This window comes from Megachile rotundata, chromosome 2, assembly GCF_050947335.1.
Source record: "Megachile rotundata isolate GNS110a chromosome 2, iyMegRotu1, whole genome shotgun sequence".
In the NCBI taxonomy this organism is placed as follows: Eukaryota; Metazoa; Arthropoda; class Insecta; order Hymenoptera; family Megachilidae; genus Megachile; species Megachile rotundata.
The window spans coordinates 18,675,727-18,694,586 of record NC_134984.1 but is presented as its reverse complement, the minus strand read 5'-3'; the positions used below and the strand labels follow the sequence as shown (position 1 = coordinate 18,694,586).

Sequence of the window (18,860 nt, the reverse complement as noted above, 5' to 3'; positions counted from 1 at the left end):
CCCTTCCTGTCCCAAACTGCAAACTTTCGAATCTTAATTTTGCCTCCAAGGAAAAAGTCCCTAGAAATCATCAGAAGATAACTAAATTTTGTTGTCAATAGTAGGATAATGAAATACGTTGGCAAACGTACCGGTAGCTGTCCAATATATTCCGAACAGATTTAAAAAATAATTCGTCCGCTATTATCTGGGAAATATTTATTATCATCGCGTTTCATTATTGATTCAAAGCTGTCGAAACCCTGAATTGCCCCGACAACGGGCAACACGCTCGTGTTCCGTTTTCTCTGTGCGATCCGAAGCGTGCATCGTTTCCGACCAGTCAATAACTCCTCCTGATGTATTGATAATCTTGGTTGGACAAGGTAATTCGCTTTAGTAAAGAGAGATACATATATATGTATATACATATACACACATATGTGTATACACATATATGTTCATATACAACGAATGGATATCGCCGGTAGATACTAGGAAGCAGACAGGAAGGTGAATCAATAAATGCGTCTGGTCGGTTCGTGTTCAATTTTTAAAACGTCCAGATGAACCCACATTGTTTGGTCGGGCTAAATGAGCCCCTTTCGTATAAATCACGACTGATGGATCGCTGCCCCCTGGTTTTCGTGCGACGACGCTACTGCCTTTCACGGGAATCGAATGTTTTATAATCTGCATTGAATTAACGAGATGAATATTAATTCGCTTTTTATTTCTTGCGCGTTGTGTTGGTAGTTGCCGTTGACCGGATTCGGGTACCGAGATGGGATATCTGGGACATGTGCATACTAGTACATATGTGAACTGGAACATTTTAGTTTAGACACGTGTCCAAATTCCTACATCCCCAAATTCCAATGTCTCCAAATCTCTACATGTCCAAATCCTCACATCCCCAAGTCCACATATTCCCAAATCCTCACATCCCCAAGTTCACACATCCCCAAATCCTCACATCCCCAAATTCTCACATCCCTAAATTCTCACATCCCGAAATCCACACATCCCCAAATCCTCACATTCCCAAATCCCTACATTCCCGAATCCCAAAGTTCCCAAATCTCAACGTCCCCAAATCCCTACATTCCCGAATCCCAAAGTTCCCAAATCCTCACATTCCCAAATCCCTACATTCCCGAATCCCAAAGTTCCCAAATCTCAACGTCCCCAAATCCCAAATTTGTCAAACCTTGAATCCCCAATTCCCTCATTCCCTAGTTTCTCAAAGCTTGAATCTCCAAATTCCATATCCCTCAAACCTTCAATCTCCAAATCCCAAATTTCTCAAACCTTGAATCTCCAAATCCCACATCCCTCAAACCTTGAATCCCCAAATCCCAAATCCCAAATTTCTCAAACCTTATCTCCCCAAATCCAAATCCCTCAAATCTTGAATTTCCAATCCATCTCCCAACTGCCAGAAACTGCAAAAATCGAACGAATGCCCTATTCATCCTCGATCGACACATTCTCCCTAGGGTAACAGAGATTTGCCGTTGAGTGTACGGCGCAGCTGGCTGATTCACCGTGACGATTTCCACGTCAAAATATTTGACCTTAATGCTACGTAAAAGCGACGCGAACTTGTCCGGCGAAGATGATAAATGCTTATGATTCGATGCTTTCAAGTACTTTTATGTCGGAACAAAAATAGAAGTCGAGGTAGTCGTCTCACGTGCGAGCCGTAATGTTCACTGTATTACTATCTTCGGTCGTTAAGCTTTGCGTTTCTTGCTTCGCATAATTATGTGCAGTATAGAAAGAAAGTAACAATAATTAAGCTCGTCCTGTTTCGATTTGAATTTTATTGTATTATATTTGAAATTATAATTCAAAGTCATTTTAATGTTGAGAATGGGGGAGGAGTGCAGATCTTGGGTTCAGGTTATATTGCCATTTTCTGATGGACTTTCGTGTGCTGTGGAGAGAGGTTATTATGCTGTCATTATCATATAAGATTCTCGTGTTTCTGCAGGTTCCATTGCGTTATTCACGTGATAAGAATTCTTGTATCTGGATGTTTGTACACATGGAGTCTTGTGTGTTTTGGCGAAACGATTAGAGAAATTATGTAGAAGGTGATTAATTATTCGCACGTTTGGTTTATCAAAATTTATCTTATCGGTTATCCTCGACATCCGTTAACGATTAAATCTCGAAATTTTTTATCGGAGATAATTTCTGTCTCTCGGAAGATGTTTAACGAAAGAACAATTATGGATAAAATAAAGACGGGAAGAAGGAATTAAGGGATTGTTTTGTTTAACTTTTTATCAACGATAACGTCAATATTATTAGCTGGAAAGGAGTATCTGAAGAGTTATTAATATTCTGATCGTGTTTTCGATTTATCAGAACTTCTTTATAATGTTCTTTAAAATTCAAGAAGAGTCATGATGAAAATCGTGAATAAGTCTTTCCTTGAAAATAATTCACATGTTGCTCAACGCCCAGACGAAGAATCGCGAAAAAAAGAGGAAGTGAAGCACGATAAAAGGAGACTGCAAATAAAAGGACCATTTTTCTCGTTCTTTTATCAGACAGGGAATAAACAAATACACGCGAAGAAGCTCGATAGATAAGTATGAAGATATCAGAAAGAAATGAATTTTTTCTTCGTTCTAATTTATATGTTTGAACTGTTTCGATGGTCATATTATTGAATTTTGGGATTTTAGGACTTGGTATTTTAGGAGTTGGAACTTTTCAAATTTTGGAGTTTTGAATTTTGGGGACGTTAGAAATTGGAATTTTCCAAATTTTGCACTTTGAAATTTTTATACTTTAGGATTTGGAATTTACCTCATTTTGGATTTTATAATTTTGGAATTTTAGGACTTGAAATTTGCCAAATTTTGGATTTTAGAATTTTAAAATTTTAGGACTTGGTATTTTAGGAGTTGGAACTTTTCAAATTTTGGAGTTTGGAATTTTGGGGACGTTAGAAATTGGAATTTTCCAAATTTTGCACTTTGAAATTTTTATACTTTAGGATTTGGAATTTGCCAAATTTTGGATTTTAGAATTTTGGAATTTTAGGACTTGGAATTTGCCAAAATTTGGATTTTAGAATTTTAAAATTTTAGGACTTGGTATTTTAGGAGTTGGAACTTTTCAAATTTTGGAGTTTCGAATTTTGGGGACGTTAGAAATTGGAATTTTCCAAATTTTGCACTTTGAAATTTTTATACTTTAGGATTTGGAATTTGCCACATTTTGGATTTTAGAATTTTGGAATTTTAGGGCTTGGAATTTGCTAAATTTTGGATTTTAGAATTTTGAAATTTTAGGACTTGGTATTTTAGGAGTTGGAACTTTTCAAATTTTGGAGTTTCGAATTTTGGGGACGTTAGAAATTGGAATTTTCCAAATTTTGCACTTTAGGATTTGGAATTTGCCACATTTTGGATTTTAGAATTTTGGAGTTTTAGGACTTGGAATTTTTCAAATTTTGGATTTTAGAATTTTGAAATTTTAGGACTTGAAATTTTTCAAATTTTGGATTTTAGAATTTTGGGACTTTAGGGCTTGGAATTTATCAAATTTTGAACTTTGGAATTTTAGGACTTCTTCAGCTCTGAATTGTAATATGTAAATTTGCCAATTTATCCAGCTCTGAATTGTAATATATATTTTTGCCAATTTCTTCAGCTCTGAACTATAATATATAAATTTGTCAATTTCTTCAACTATCAATCGTTACATATAAATTTGCCAATTTCTACAATTCTAAATTACAATACACAAATTTTCCAATTTCTTCAACTCCGAGTTGCACCATAAATCCTCCAATATCTTCCCCCCTCCATTGCCACACATTTCGTCAATTTCTTCATATCTAAATGTTCAAACACCTTCAATCTTCCCGTTCAAATAAACCGTTCAAATTATGTCTATAAATTATCAGCTTACTCCCTACCACAAGGAACAGAATAAGGAGAATTACGTAAACGAGGTACTTTCTGTATAATGATGCATGCCATACGGTTTCAATTGAAACGCGAACATCGGCGCGTTTCATTCAGGCAACCGCCAGAGCGGATATTTAATACGATTTACTTCAGCTTTTTACCGAGCAGTTAATTTGAAATTTATTTCCGTTTCTGAACCGAAATTAATTAACTCGCTGCAACATTTATCGTGATTATACAGCTATTGTTCGAGTGACGTCCCGTCGTTTTTTCAGCCGCGAAAGGGTACGCTTCTATCCGCGGTTCGGAGGATTTTTACACGCACTCCATTCCTGCATCGTGGCGGGTCGTCGAACTCCCAGCTGGTATCTTGTTTACACAGATCAATTAAGGCACCGAACGATCGTTGAATTTTTAATTCGAACACAATACGTGGTCACGAACAGACCGCCGACGTTGCATTGACAAAGTGTACTCAGAAAACACAAACTGTGCATTGTGTGTTCGAAAAAGTTGCTTTCGCATGATATTCTTTTATGCGCGGTTTTCCTCCGTAGCTATTTTTAAGTTTTATATCAAATTCTAAATCCTTAATATGAATTTAATGAGTCATTAAAATTCTTAATTAACTTGACGATCTTGTTTGATTTGTTATTTGGAGACACATTAGAAGGAAGCTCAAAATAAATTCGTTGTTGAGTATGTCAATGTATGTCAAAGTATATTTTATGCTTTAGATTATCTAGTTGTGATGAGAAATTTTTTGGAATGATTTTCAGTTACGGTTATGTAAGGTCAACACATTTAACTTCACACGTAAAGTTGGTAGCATATCTTCACACGCGAGGTTGGTAATATCTAACACATCGTGCAAGATTGGTATCCTGCCACATAATTTTAAGACACTGTATAAAATTTTTGACGGTGCATAAAATGCAAATTTCTTTGAAAATATTTTTCTAGGTGGCACGTAGTTCATCTGGGAAGATTGTTTAATTAAAAAGCAAACCAATTTTCGTGTTAGGTTATGATAGCAACCTTATATTTTTAAGCGAAGTCTACAAAGTTGAGTGCTAACAGAATGCAACTTCTCTTTATTAAAAATATTGATCACTGAGAAGTAAATCCAGAAGTTGAAATAAAATTGAAACTAAACTAAAATAAAATTAAAATTGTGAACATGAAATTGAAATAATATTAAAATTAAACCAAAATAAAATTGAGAAAATAATATTGAAATAAAATTAAAATTAATCTAAAATAAAATTGAAATAAAATAATATTGAACTAAAATTAAAATTGAACCAAAATAAAATTGAACTAAAATTAAAATTGAACCAAAATAAAATTGATCTAAAATTAAAATTAATCCAAAATAAAACTGAACTAAAATTAAAATTGAACCAAAATAAAATTGAACTAAAATTCAAATTGAACCAAAATAAAATTGATCCAAAATTAAAATTGGGCCAAAATAAAATTGAACTAAAATTAAAGTTGAACCAAAATAAAATTGATCTAAAATTAAAGTTGAACCAAAATAAAATTGACCTAAAATTAAAATTAATCCAAAATAAAACTGAACTGAAATTAAAATTGAACCAAAATAAAATGGAACGAAAGTTAAAATTGAACCAAAATAAAATTGATCCAAAATTAAAATTGGGCCAAAATAAAATTGAACTAAAATTAAAGTTGAACCAAAATAAAATTGATCTAAAATTAAAGTTGAACCAAAATAAAATTGACCTAAAATTAAAATTAATCCAAAATAAAACTGAACTGAAATTAAAATTGAACCAAAATAAAATGGAACGAAAGTTAAAATTAAACCAAAATAAAATTGATCCAAAATTAAAATTGGGCCAAAATAAAATTGAACTAAAATTAAAGTTGAACCAAAATAAAATTGATCTAAAATTAAAGTTGAACCAAAATAAAATTGAACTAAAATTAAAGTTGAACCAAAATAAAATTGATCTAAAATTAAAGTTGAACCAAAATAAAATTGAACTAAAATTAAAATTGAACCAAAATAAAATTGAACTAAAATTAAAATTGAACCAAAATAAAATTGATCCAAAATTAAAATTGGGCCAAAATAAAATTGAACTAAAATTAAAGTTGAACCAAAATAAAATTGAACTAAAATTAAAATTGAACCGAAATAAAATTGCACCAAAATAAAATTGAAACAAAATTAAAATAAAATAAAGAATCTGAGAAAATGACACAAGTATCATAAGAGTCCAATAAAAGAACCTCGAAGATAACATTGAGTGAATTTTTCAAGTACCCGGCTTGAAAACAAATTACACGTCTGGAGTGTTCCGAGGAAAGCATAAATAACAACGTGGATGTATCGCAGAAAATTGCACAATCAAACGGCGATAATAAGATACCGTTGAAATAGAGACGTTTCTTCGAACGCAGGCTTATCGCGTGTACAGCAGATACATAACTATACATACGATTATCTCGGATCGATTTTACACGATAGAAGCCTTACACTCGGGCAACTTGTTGATCCCGGTACCGATTTCTCGGATTTTTGTCAGCTACGCGTCTCGGCGGTAATCGCATTCGATAAACCCGATAGGTTGGGACACGTTTTATCCCGGAATCGTATTATCCTGGCCGAGGAGAAACGAGGCCAGCCGACGACGTGAGCGTAAAACAAAAATTTTTAATCTAATTCTCGCGTTAAATATAAATTTCCAGTTAAACCGTATCGCGCACTCGCGCACGCAACACGGTGGCTGCCTGCCAGCGATCTCTGAAAATTACGTTGAGCAAACATGGGTCATCTGTTTTCAACAAAAAAGAAACGCGGACGGAAAAAGAAACGTATAGTTCTGTGGGGAAATTTCGTCTCTGCTAGAATACTATTATTGAAACGTTTTTAACGACCTGTATTGCCGGAGCATCGTATTAACGTTACAGCGGGTCAAGATTAGCCATTGGATCATTTTGTCTGCAGATGTAAAACGTTGGGAATAGAGAAATGTTTGTTTGCGCAGCTTCTGCAAAAGATAGAACTGCTAACCTGAATATAACATACATGTGACGATGTCTATTTCCGTTGATTCCTGGGGATATGGGATTTAGAATGTGGAGGTATGGGTGTGTGCGGATTTGCAGATATACGGATTTGAGGATGTGTGGATTTGGGGTATGAGGATTTGGGGATATGTGGATTTAAGGATATGAGAATTTGGGAATGTAAGCATTTGGGGGCGTAGAAATTTGGGCGCGTGGGAATTTGGGGACGTAGGAATTTGGGCGCGTGGGAATTTGGAGGCGTAGAAATTTGGACGCGTGGGAATTTGGGGACGTAGAAATTCGAGGGTGTAGAAATTTAGGCGCGTGGAAATTTGGGGACGTAGGAATTTGGAGGCGTGGAAATTTAGGGGCGTAGAAATTTCGTGGCGTAGGAATTTGGGGGTGTGGAAATTTGGAAATATAGGAATTTGGAGGTGTGGGGATTTGGGGACGTAGAAATTTGGGCGCGTGGGAATTTGGGGATGTAGGAATTTGGACGCGTGGGAATTTGGGAGCGTAGAAATTTGGACGCGTGGGAATTTGGGGACGTAGAAATTCGGGGGTGTAGAAATTTGGGCGCGTGGAAATTTGGGGACGTAGGAATTTGGAGGCGTGGAAATTTAGGGGCGTAGAAATTTCGTGGCGTAGGAATTTGGGGGTGTGGAAATTTGGAAATATAGGAATTTGGAGGTGTGGGGATTTGGGGACGTAGAAATTTGGGCGCGTGGGAATTTGGGGATGTAGGAATTTGGGCGCGTGGGAATTTGGAGGCGTAGAAATTTGGACGCGTGGGAATTTGGGGACGTAGAAATTCGAGGGTGTAGAAATTTGGGCGCGTGGAAATTTGGGGACGTAGGAATTTGGAGGCGTGGAAATTTGGGCGCGTGGGAATTTGGAAACGTAGAAATTTGGGGGCGTAGAAATTTCGTGGCGTAGGAATTTGGGGGTGTGGAAATTTGAGCGCGTGGGAATTTGGAGACGTAGAAATTTGGGGGCGTAGAAATTTCATGGCGTAGGAATTTGGGGATGTAAAAATTTGAGAATATAAGAATTTGGGGCCATAGGAATTTGGACATTTCTCTAATTTTTCTAATCGTTTCGCCAAAAGCCATGAAATGAACAATTACCGTTTCATTTCTCTACGCAAGCGATAACGAACTATAACACTATAAACATTATATAATTTTATTTTTCGTAACAAATACGAAGGATAAACGTCCTTGAATACTTTCACTTATATCAGCGGTACGTGTAACCGAGTTTGCATCGCTCCAGGCGGTTTTACACTTGGCGAAACATGTAGATTGTATCTAAAAAAACCGGGGCGACAATTACGGACACAAATTGATATAAACTTGTTTGATTATTTCCGTCGGTTAAATCTATGCAAAATATAGGCTTGATTTAACGCGGGCCGGTATTACACGTGCAATAGTACAACATGGTTGCCACTCTTTTATTTTGATCCACGATAATTTCGTGGCCCGTTAATTAATAAAGTGGTGTATTTCGTATCGTTGAGTTCCCTTTCACGTAATTCGTATAATCTGGACCGTGAAATAATGCGTTAAAAGAGAAATATCCGACGACTCGGTCGAAAAAAGAATGGCACGAAGTATATCTCGTAAAAAATAACTCGTTAAAAATTTCCCTTTGTTCGACGTTCACGAGGTCGTTTTAATTATACCTTACGAAGAAACTACTCGAGAACGGATTAACTTTCATTTGACATCTAGGGAATTATTGGTGGTTGTAATAATCGTGGTGGAACTAAGGAATTTTGGGGTTTTTGGAAATTTTAGGGTTTGGTATTTTGGGACTTTAGGATGCTGGAAGTTTTAGGAATTTTAGGTGCTGGGAGTTTTGGAAATTTTAGATGCTGGGAGTTTGGGGATTTTGCATATTGAGAGTTTGAGAATTTTGGATTTTTCAAATTTTGGAATTTTGAGGTTTTAGGAATTTTAGGGTTTGGAATTTTGGGACTTTGGGATGCTGGAAGTTTTAGGAATTTTAGGTGCTGGGAGTTTTGGAAATTTTTGATGCTGGGAGTTTGGGGACTTTTGCATATTGAGAGTTTGAGAATTTTGGATTTTTCAAATTTTGGAATTTTGAGGTTTTAGAAATTTTAGGGTTTGGAATTTTGGGACTTTGGGATGCTGGAAGTTTTAGGAATTTTAGGTGCTGGGAGTTTTGGAAATTTTAGATGCTGGGAGTTCGGGGACTTTTGCATATTGAAAGTTTGGGAATTTTGGATTTTTCAAATTTTGGAATTTTGAAGTTTTAGGAATTTTAGGGTTTGGAATTTTGGGACTTTGGGATGCTGGAAGTTTTAGGAATTTTAGGTGCTGGGAGTTTTGGAAATTTTAGATGCTGGGAGTTTGGGGACTTTTGCATATTGAGAGTTTGGGAATTTTGGATTTTTCAAATTTTTGAATTTTCAGATTTTAGAAATTTGAGACATTGGGGTATTGGAAGTTTTATTAAACAGAATTTGGTCACTGAGATTTTGGGATATGAGGATTTTGGTAAATCTTTGGTAGAACTTTGGGTACATGACTCTCCTCAAGTTTGGTACTTCATAATTTTAGAACTTTGCAATTTTAAAATCTTATGCTTCAATGTACGAATGATTTTGGAACTTTGTAATGTTGCCTTAAAATTAGAACTTTAACACTTGATAATTGAGAGGCTTGAATTCTGTAACATCAAGAATACCATACTGCCATTTTCAGTCATTATTCTCCGACATTTTCTTCCAATAAAAACAAATATTTTTCAACCAGTAAAGACAAATATCCAAACGAACAATGAACATGCACATAAACAAACAAAAATAAATATATAAACCCCAGTGCATTTTTATTTGAGTTCCATGAAAAAGGGTCACATATTTCTAAACTAACACAGCCATTTTGTTTTCATCAAACTGTCACAAGAACTTGATAATACCAAAAATACAAACCATAATAAAGAATATATATATTTTTTATATATGTTTGTATTTCCGTATTCAACAAAGGTAATTAACTTCCAAAAGCATCTTATATTTATCCGATAATCCAAGATTTAAGTAATCGAAGAGAAGAAACAAGCTCAGCGTCTTCGACATTAAAAAAAGATGCTTCAACGACGAGATTCAGACACCTCACAGCTTAGCAGGTCCGAAGAAATTAATGACGAGGTCTTTCTACCACTCTCGAGATATCTTGGACTCGATTCTTCTTTGATCGAGAGTTGCATTGAATTAATTTCACTGGAGCCAGAGGGCGTTGTCGTCGACGCCATTGTATCTAACGTTGCCGACTGAACTTCGAGAAATTTGTCGATCAGTCGAATCGAATAGGACCATTGTGTAGCTCATGATTTCCAATCGATTTTACTTGTTATCCTTCAAAGGAACATTATCTTCTTTTCATTCCCTGCTTCTAGTTCCTTCGACTGTGGATGATATTTTTCTGACACGGTTACGGATGATATCTTTTTATTTCGATGGGTGGTTTCAGATGTGATAACTGTAATTCTTGGGATTTTTATATGCAAGTTTGTTAATAGGAATTGTAATAGGAATTTGTTAATTTTGGGAGTTGGAATTTGGCAAATTTTGCTGTTTGGAATTGGGGGATTTTGGGAGTTAGGATTTGGGATTTTTCAAATTTTGAAGTTTGGAATTTTGGGATTTTGGGAGTTGGAATTTGGCAAGTTTTGCAGTTGGGTATTTTGGGATTTTAGGAGTTGGAATTTGCCAAATTTTAGGGTTTGGAATTTTGGGATTTCAAGAGTTGGAATTTGCCAAATTTTGGGGTTTAGAATTTTGGGATTTTGGGAGTTGGAATTTGCCAAGTTTTGCAGCTTGGAATTTTGGGATTTTAGGAGTTGGAATTTGCCAAATTTTGCAGCTTGGAATTTTGGGATTTTAAGAGTTGGAATTTGTCAAATTTTGGAGTTTGGAATTTTGGAATTTCAGGAGTTGTCACTTTTCAAATTTTGGAGTTTGGAATTTTGGAATTTCAGGAGTTGTCACTTTTCAAATTTTGGAGTTTGGAATTTTGGGATTTCAGTAGTTCGAATTTGCCAAATTTTGCAGCTTGGAATTTTGGGATTTTAAGAGTTGGAATTTGCCAAATTTTGGAGTTTGGAATTTGGGAATTTCAGGAGTTGTCACTTTTCAAATTTTGGAGTTTGGAATTTTTGAATTTCAGGAGTTGTCACTTTTCAAATTTTGGAGTTTGGAATTTTGGAATTTCAGGAGTTGTCACTTTTCAAATTTTGGAGTTTGGAATTTTGGGATTTTAGAACTTGGAATTTACCAATTTTTGGACTTTAAAATTTTAAGATTTTATGACCAGGAATTTCAGAATTTTAGGACTTGGGATTTTGGAATTTTTCAACTTTAAAATTTTGGATTGTTTCAACTTCATCACTTTAGATTTTTACACAACTGCGCTCTAAAGTCTCAGAACACTGGAATGTTGGAATGCTGGAGTATTTGTGTCTTAAGGTTTGGTTATTTTTAATCTTCCTCACTTTTGGAACTAGAAGAGGTCTCCAAACTTCCTACCTTCACTCTGAATTTTCAAGCTTGAACACTTCCAAATTTTCAAACCTAAATTTCTGAACTTTCAAATCACAAATCAAATTTCTCAACCTTGAAACAACCCTTCTATTTGAAACCTTTCGTTCAACCCTTCAACCCTTAATTATCCCTCAAATTTCAACACTTTTACCCCAATTTCCTCAACAAAACTACATCAATCTTAAGAATTTTCCAAATCACCTTATCATAAAGCTCCTGTAATGGCTGCCTTACAAGATAATTCATATCTGTGTCTCGATCGATCAAAACGGATCAAGACCATAATCAAAACGGAAGAAAAGAATTACCTCGTCCAAAGTCGTTACGATTACCAAGAACGCTTCCAAATTACGTAAATCTGTAAGTTAAAATTCATAAAAATTTCTCGTATTCAGCGTTCTAAGACCTCCCGTAGGAGTAACAGCGATAAAAATGAGCGAGTCTGCCGAGGATAATTCACGTGTTTGCGAACGCGTTCGTTCGACGAGGAGGAATCGCGAATAGGTGGTGGGACAAAGGAAAACGCGAGTAAAAAGAGGAAGAAAGAGCGAGAGTGTGTACGGTGGACAGTCGAGTTAGAAAAGGAGGGACTGGTATCGTTAACCTAACGGTACAAGAGTCCGTTCTCCAGCGTGCAAAAGTGGCAGCGAGTCGGCGGTTAGTAACGCGAGCGAACTCGGTCGACACACAAGTCGTCGTTCGGTCTCTCCCATAATCGAGTAGGTGAAGTGCGTTCGCTGGTTCAGGTGCAACTATCGATAAACGCCCACGGAATCGAAATTTTTACGATACTTCGATGCACTGATAATATCGTCATGATATCGTTCGCCATTACAGAGGTCGTTGAGAACCGACACTATTTGCACACACATTTATCGCATTTACTAACTTTTGGTAAATTTGATTAGTTTCTCAAGTTTTATACTTTCTGGTAGCATTTTGATAATTCTATAACAAATTTTTTAATTCGTAAATTAACTTTGCTAGTTTTCTATCTTCTGATGTTACTTCAATTTTGTAAATTAAGTCCTTGAATTATATTTTGAAGTTTGAAGGGTTTGATATTTTACTAACTTTTGGTAAATTTGATTAGTTTCTCAAGTTTTCAACTTTCTGATATTACTTCTTGGTAAATTAACTAATTGACAGATTCTTGCATTATCAAGTTTCTATGTTTCCAAACAGATCGTAGAAGATTACTAATTTTCTAAGTTTCTAGGACTGTAAATTTTATAATTGTCAAATAGTCAAACCTTCAGCTACTGTAATTAGTCAAATGTCAAAATTGCAAATATCCCAATCTTTAAATCCCCAAATTTCTATATATAAATTCCAACTTTTCCGGTTAATTAATTTCCAAATACCAAAATATACAAATTCCCTATTTCCCCAATTTCCAAATCCCCAAATCCCACATATCCCAAATTCCACATATCCCAAATCCCACATATCCCAAATCCCACATATCCCAAATCCCACATATCCCAAATCCCACATATGTTAAACTCCACACATCTCAAATCCCACATATCCCAAATTCCACACATGTCAAATTCCACATATCCCAAATTCCACATATCCCAAATCCCACATATCCTAAATCCCACATATCCCAAATTCCACATATCCCAAATCCCACATATCCCAAATTCCACACATGTCAAATTCCACATATCCCAAATCTCACAAATCCCAAATCCCACATATCCCAAATCCCACATATCCCAAATCCCACATATCCCAAATCCCACATATCCCAAATCCCACATATCCTAAATCCCACATATCCTAAATCCCACATATTCCAAATCCCACATATCCCAAATCCCACATATCCCAAATCCCACATATCCCAAATCCCACATATCCCAAATCCCACATATCCCAAATCCCACATATCCGAAATTCTACATATCCCAAATCCCACATATCCCAAATTCTACATGTCTCAAATCCCGCACGTCCCAAATTCCACACGTCCCAAATCCCACACATCCCAAATTCCACACATCCCAAATTCCACGCATCCCAAATTCCCAAATCCCCAAATTCCCAACTCCCCAACTCCCCAACTCCCCAACTCCCCAACTCCCCAGCTACCCAACTCCCCAGCTACCAAAACCCCAAATCCCCACCCAAAAATCCCTAAACACCCAATAAAGCTTCCTTTTCCCATCAAATTCCCACACCCATCAAACAAGATAAAATTAACCGATTACAGATAACCTATCTGAGAAGAAGCATCTAAATTTCGATAAGAAAGTGCCAAACGTGGAATACATATGTAGTTTAAGAATGTTCACCGATAAAGTGTAAATTGATTCAAGGGGCATCACATGTAGCTACATATAACTACGTATGTTATATTCATATTTATGCCACGTAATTTGCAACGCATGAATATGCAACGATAAATATAATACGCGTTGCGTTCTGCTTCAATCAAACTTCACTGACTCCTCTCTTTGTTATCGATATCTGACGATATAGTCGATAGTGACATGAGTCACTTATGATGAAAGCATTACAACTCCATTTTGTAAGAAAAGAAATTTTACCATTGTTTCTTGTTTCGCATGACTAACAATGTGGTAGAAGAAATTCTCTTGTGAAATTGTGTTTTCATCATAAAGGATATTCATCATAAGCAATATATATTTTAGTTCATATCAAAATTGTTGTATTTAATTAGGGGAGACATGTTTTTTATTTTGATCTGAAATTTTGTGGTGAATCTGCAGTTTTAGAACGAATTGTATTTATGCAATTTTCTATTTTAATTCAGTAAGGAATTATTGCAGAAATTATTTAATAAATATTAATATTTTGTCTTTGAAGACATTGTTGTAAAATAAAGAAGCACTTGAGTTATGCTACATAAAACAAGTTTAGTCTTATGCCACATAAAGCAAGAAATTTCTTTTTTTTTTTCAAAATTTAAATTCTTTCAAAATTACTTCTCTATTATCAATTTCTACAATTGTCTATTTTCCTATATTCATACCTCACTTACTCAAATTACTCAAACTGAATATTTAGTTAAAAAGTACTTATTTCAAATTGTCAAATGCGAGTCCCTAATCTTACCAAGCCTTTCACCATATCAAAACTGCTCCCGGTTCAAAAAAACTCAGATCAAGAAGTCTCCCCACCGATAAGGCAATCGATAATTACACCTGGACGCGGATGTACGCAGAGTTTCGAAACTGGCGGGAAAATCCGTGCTCGTCGGATGCGGTGGCAGTCTTATTCGAGTGCTCGGTGTGGCAGCTGTTAGAGCGATTTCGTAGCCAGTGTTTGGAACGCGAGTCGGAAAGAGTGTTGTACGCGAAGATCCACGGTAGATCGGTCTGTTAGTCGGCAGGAATCTAGGTGCACACACCGAAATAGAGAGGTACGTCGCGCTCCAAGTTTCAGCGAACTCGTTACCGGCGAGTTTCGCGTGCATGTGCATCGGCCAGAATCTCGCCTAGGAGCATGTACGATAGAACCTAAGGAACTTTCCGGGAACAATGTTAATCGTGAGCTAACGCGATCAGGTCACCGTGACGTTTGGGACGCATCGATCTCTGAGCTGACGGGATCACGTTCGACTCCTATTATGTGTGTTGGATCTTTGAAATTAACTCTACGTTAATTATTATCGAGAATATTGCTGTTCAATATTTAGTAGATTAATTCTACAGAGTTTATGTTGAGTTTAGAGGTTAATGGAGAAAGCTGGAACCTTTATGGCGGTCTCATGTGTCACGTACTCATACGCCTCGCATACTAAACTCGTATGTCCTCACTGGGTGTATTTAAATTCTTGGGGTACTCTAAATATTGTTTGTAAACACACTGGTACTGTCACAAGTGTACATTCTATTTCTAACAGCTCAGAGATAGTTCATACTTAAAGATAATTTATACAACTGAAAACTCAAAGAGCTTAGCAGAGCCATTTCTTAAAAAAATAAATTATTCGAAAGAATTAAGCTTAATGATAAAAAGGAGTTGCAATAAAAATGATATTTTCTATTTCTGATCTCTGTGAGGACAACTGACATTTTACAATCGTAGCATTAAAAATGCATAAGGTTGTTCTTGAAAATTTAATTACCATAAACTCTGCCGAATGAAAATTTAACTGCTTGTCCTACTCTGACGAGTCTGAGTCACTTATCTTACTGGTATTTATATTCGTTTTAATTTAAACTTCAGATCCAATGTGAAGTGAATGCGAGCAGACGTAATAGCTTAACTTTCATTATTCCTTTTAATATTTTAGCGGTTAGGTTAGATTAGCGGTTAGTTCTGAGTTAACCTAGAGAAATGTGTTCCTGCTGTGACGTTGATGTGTCACTTTATTTTAGAAAATATCAAAGTAAATAGTAATTATTTATAATAATCAGTATTGCAAAATAATATGCAATTTTAATATGATTTCTTGTATTTACAAAATTGTGTTTTGTATTTTTGATTCTGTTATACTTAATATCGTAACGAAAGTTACAGTGTTTTTCCTATCAGATACTGATAGCTTATCTGAATTTGACACTTTCCTGCTGTGAATAACCTCATTGATTAATATGTACGAAATAATTATGTAGAACAAGCTTGACCTACAAATATAAAATGCCTCGTAACAGCGAAAGTGCATTATATTAGCGATGTACATTTTATCTACGCGTTATCTGAACTCCACATTTTTCCCGCTATTAGAAACTCAATTAATTAATGTGAACAGTGAACATGAATATTGTCGAGTACAGCCTCAAGGGACCATATAGCGAAATTGCACTCTAAATATATGTCGACGTGTTATCTGAATTTTTGCACGTTTTTCCTGCTGTTAGTCGCTTTATTAATTAGCAGAAACAATTAACGGGAATATTATCGTTCACATATGAACTCTGCGTGTCGTATAACTATATTATACATACACATAATTATATTAAATATATTTTATCTTTTACACATTTTTGCTGTTATGAAGAAGACAGTTAATTAGTACAGACAGTTTGAACGTGTGAACTCCATATTGTTTCATACAGTACAACTGTATAAAAATTATTATGCTTATTTGTTACTATACTTAAAGTATATTTTGTATGTTGTCTGACCAGTTAATTAGAAACAATGAACCTGTACATTAGCATTCGAATATGAATTAACGAGTCATGTTGTGTAAAAAGACTATATTGTATCAGCAAACACATGTTATCGATATGTTATCTGAATTTTTGCACCTTTGACCCAATATGAAGAAATTAGATAATCGATACAAACAGTAAACTCGAATATTTAATTAATATTTAAATATAAACTCCGACGTGTCATATAAAAAACTGTGTTATATTAACGAGATACGTTATTGATATGTATCTGAACTTTTGCACGTTTGACCCGTCACTAGAAAAACTAGACAATTAATACAAAAACGAACTGGTATATTAACACGTACGTGACCTCCATCGTATCATATAACAAAACTGTGTTATATTAACAAGATACGTTATTGATATGTATCTGAACTTTTGCACGTTTGACCCATCACTAGAAAAACTAGACAATTATTACAAATAACAAACTCGAATATTAACACCTAAATATGAACTCCGACATGTTACATAACAGAACTATATAACATTAGCAGCACACGCATCATCAATACGTTATCTGAACTCTCACAGCTTTAACCCATCACTAGAAAAACTAGACAATACAAACAACAAACTCTTATATTAACACCCAAATATGAACTCCGACGTGTCATATAGCAAAACCGTATAATATTAACAACACACCTATTATCAATACGTTACCTGAATTTTCACAGCTTTAACCCATCACTAGAAAAACTAGACAATACAAACAACAAACTCTTATATTAACACCTAACTATGAACCTCCTCGTGCCATATAACAAAACCGTATAATATTAACAACACACCTATTATCAATACGTTACCTGAATTTTCACAGCTTTAACCCATCACTAGAGAAACTAAACAATTACTACAAACAACAAACTCTTATATCAACACCCAAATATGAATCTCCTCGTGTCATATATCAAAACCGTATAATATTAACAACACACCTATTATCAATACATTATCTGAACTTCCACAGCTCAAACCCATCACTAAAAAATCTAAATAACTCCTCCAAGTAACAAACTCAAATATTAACACCTAAACATGAACCTCCTCATATCACACAAAAAACCTAAATTAAATTAGCAATACACGTTCATCCTCTCCTTGTTATCACAAACAATAAACACGAATATATCTCTGAAACACTCCACCATACAAACTCGCATTTCAGCCAAATAACCCATCCGCAAGAAGCATTCCTCGCTGCTGTCAGAGTAAACACTTCCAGAACACAGTTATCAAAATGGAGAATCTTCGATACTATCTACATCGATTGTCACTCGCTAATTTTCCCTCGACAGAATTTCGCCAGCGCATAAATGTATCGACAGACGATGTTGTTTTTCGGTTATCTGCAAAATTGAATTCAGCGATCTTTTGAAGTCTATCGACAGCTTCGATTCGAGCGCCGTTTATCTCGTTGTTTCGTCGAAAAGCTGGCACACGCGGGAAAGCACGTGCAACTCGCACGGATCGATTCAGGAATACCTACGAGGCTGTTTATCGTTCTTTGTCGGTGGCTCTCACGTGGAAACGGAGCTTAATGGAGACCCGGTCGCAGACGGCACGCGATTAAACTCTGTTACGAACGGTGTCCTTGAACGCACGGATACGAAATATCGTTGTAAATCGGGATTTCTGGCCTCGAATCGAGAATGTTCGTCCGAATGATAAATATTTGCAAGGAAGGTTAGTTCCGCGGATCGCATGAGACATTGTGCGATGGTGACTCATTGCTCGTGTCGTTACGTATTCTACTGTGTATTTCATCCGTGAAACGGCGACATGTACGCCGCGTACCAAATTATGTACCAAGTTTCTGGATCATCCAAGGTTTGTCTAACTTTGCGTAATCGGAATTCGCAATTCCGTTTCGAATGTGATTCTCAGGTTTATTTAAAAAATTTACCTAGGTCAAATTTATATATTACCAAGTTTTTATATTTTTAAGTTTATTGGTCACATTCATATATTCTCAAGTTTCTATATTTTTAAGTTTATAGGTCAAATTCAAGAATTTTCAAGTTTTTATATTTTTGAATTTACAGGTCAAATTCACATATTCTCAAGTTGCTATATTTTTAAATTAACAAATTCTCAAGTTTCTATATTTTCAAATTTACCGCTCAAATTTACGAATTCTCAAGTTTCTATATTTTCAAATTAACAACTTCTCAAGTTTCTATATTT

The 18,860-nt window shown here is 35.3% G+C and overlaps 1 protein-coding gene across 1 annotated transcript in view; it reads left to right on the top strand.

Annotated features, from left to right (window-relative positions):
• Positions 1–14,676: 14,676 nt before the first annotated feature.
• Positions 14,677–18,860, top strand: part of LOC100883049 (choline transporter-like protein 1) — a 65,372-nt gene continuing 61,188 nt past the window's right edge. The window contains exon 1 of the mRNA XM_012288239.2: positions 14,677–14,920. The gene's annotated coding sequence lies outside the window, so the exon portion shown is untranslated. The remainder of the gene's footprint in view (positions 14,921–18,860) is intronic.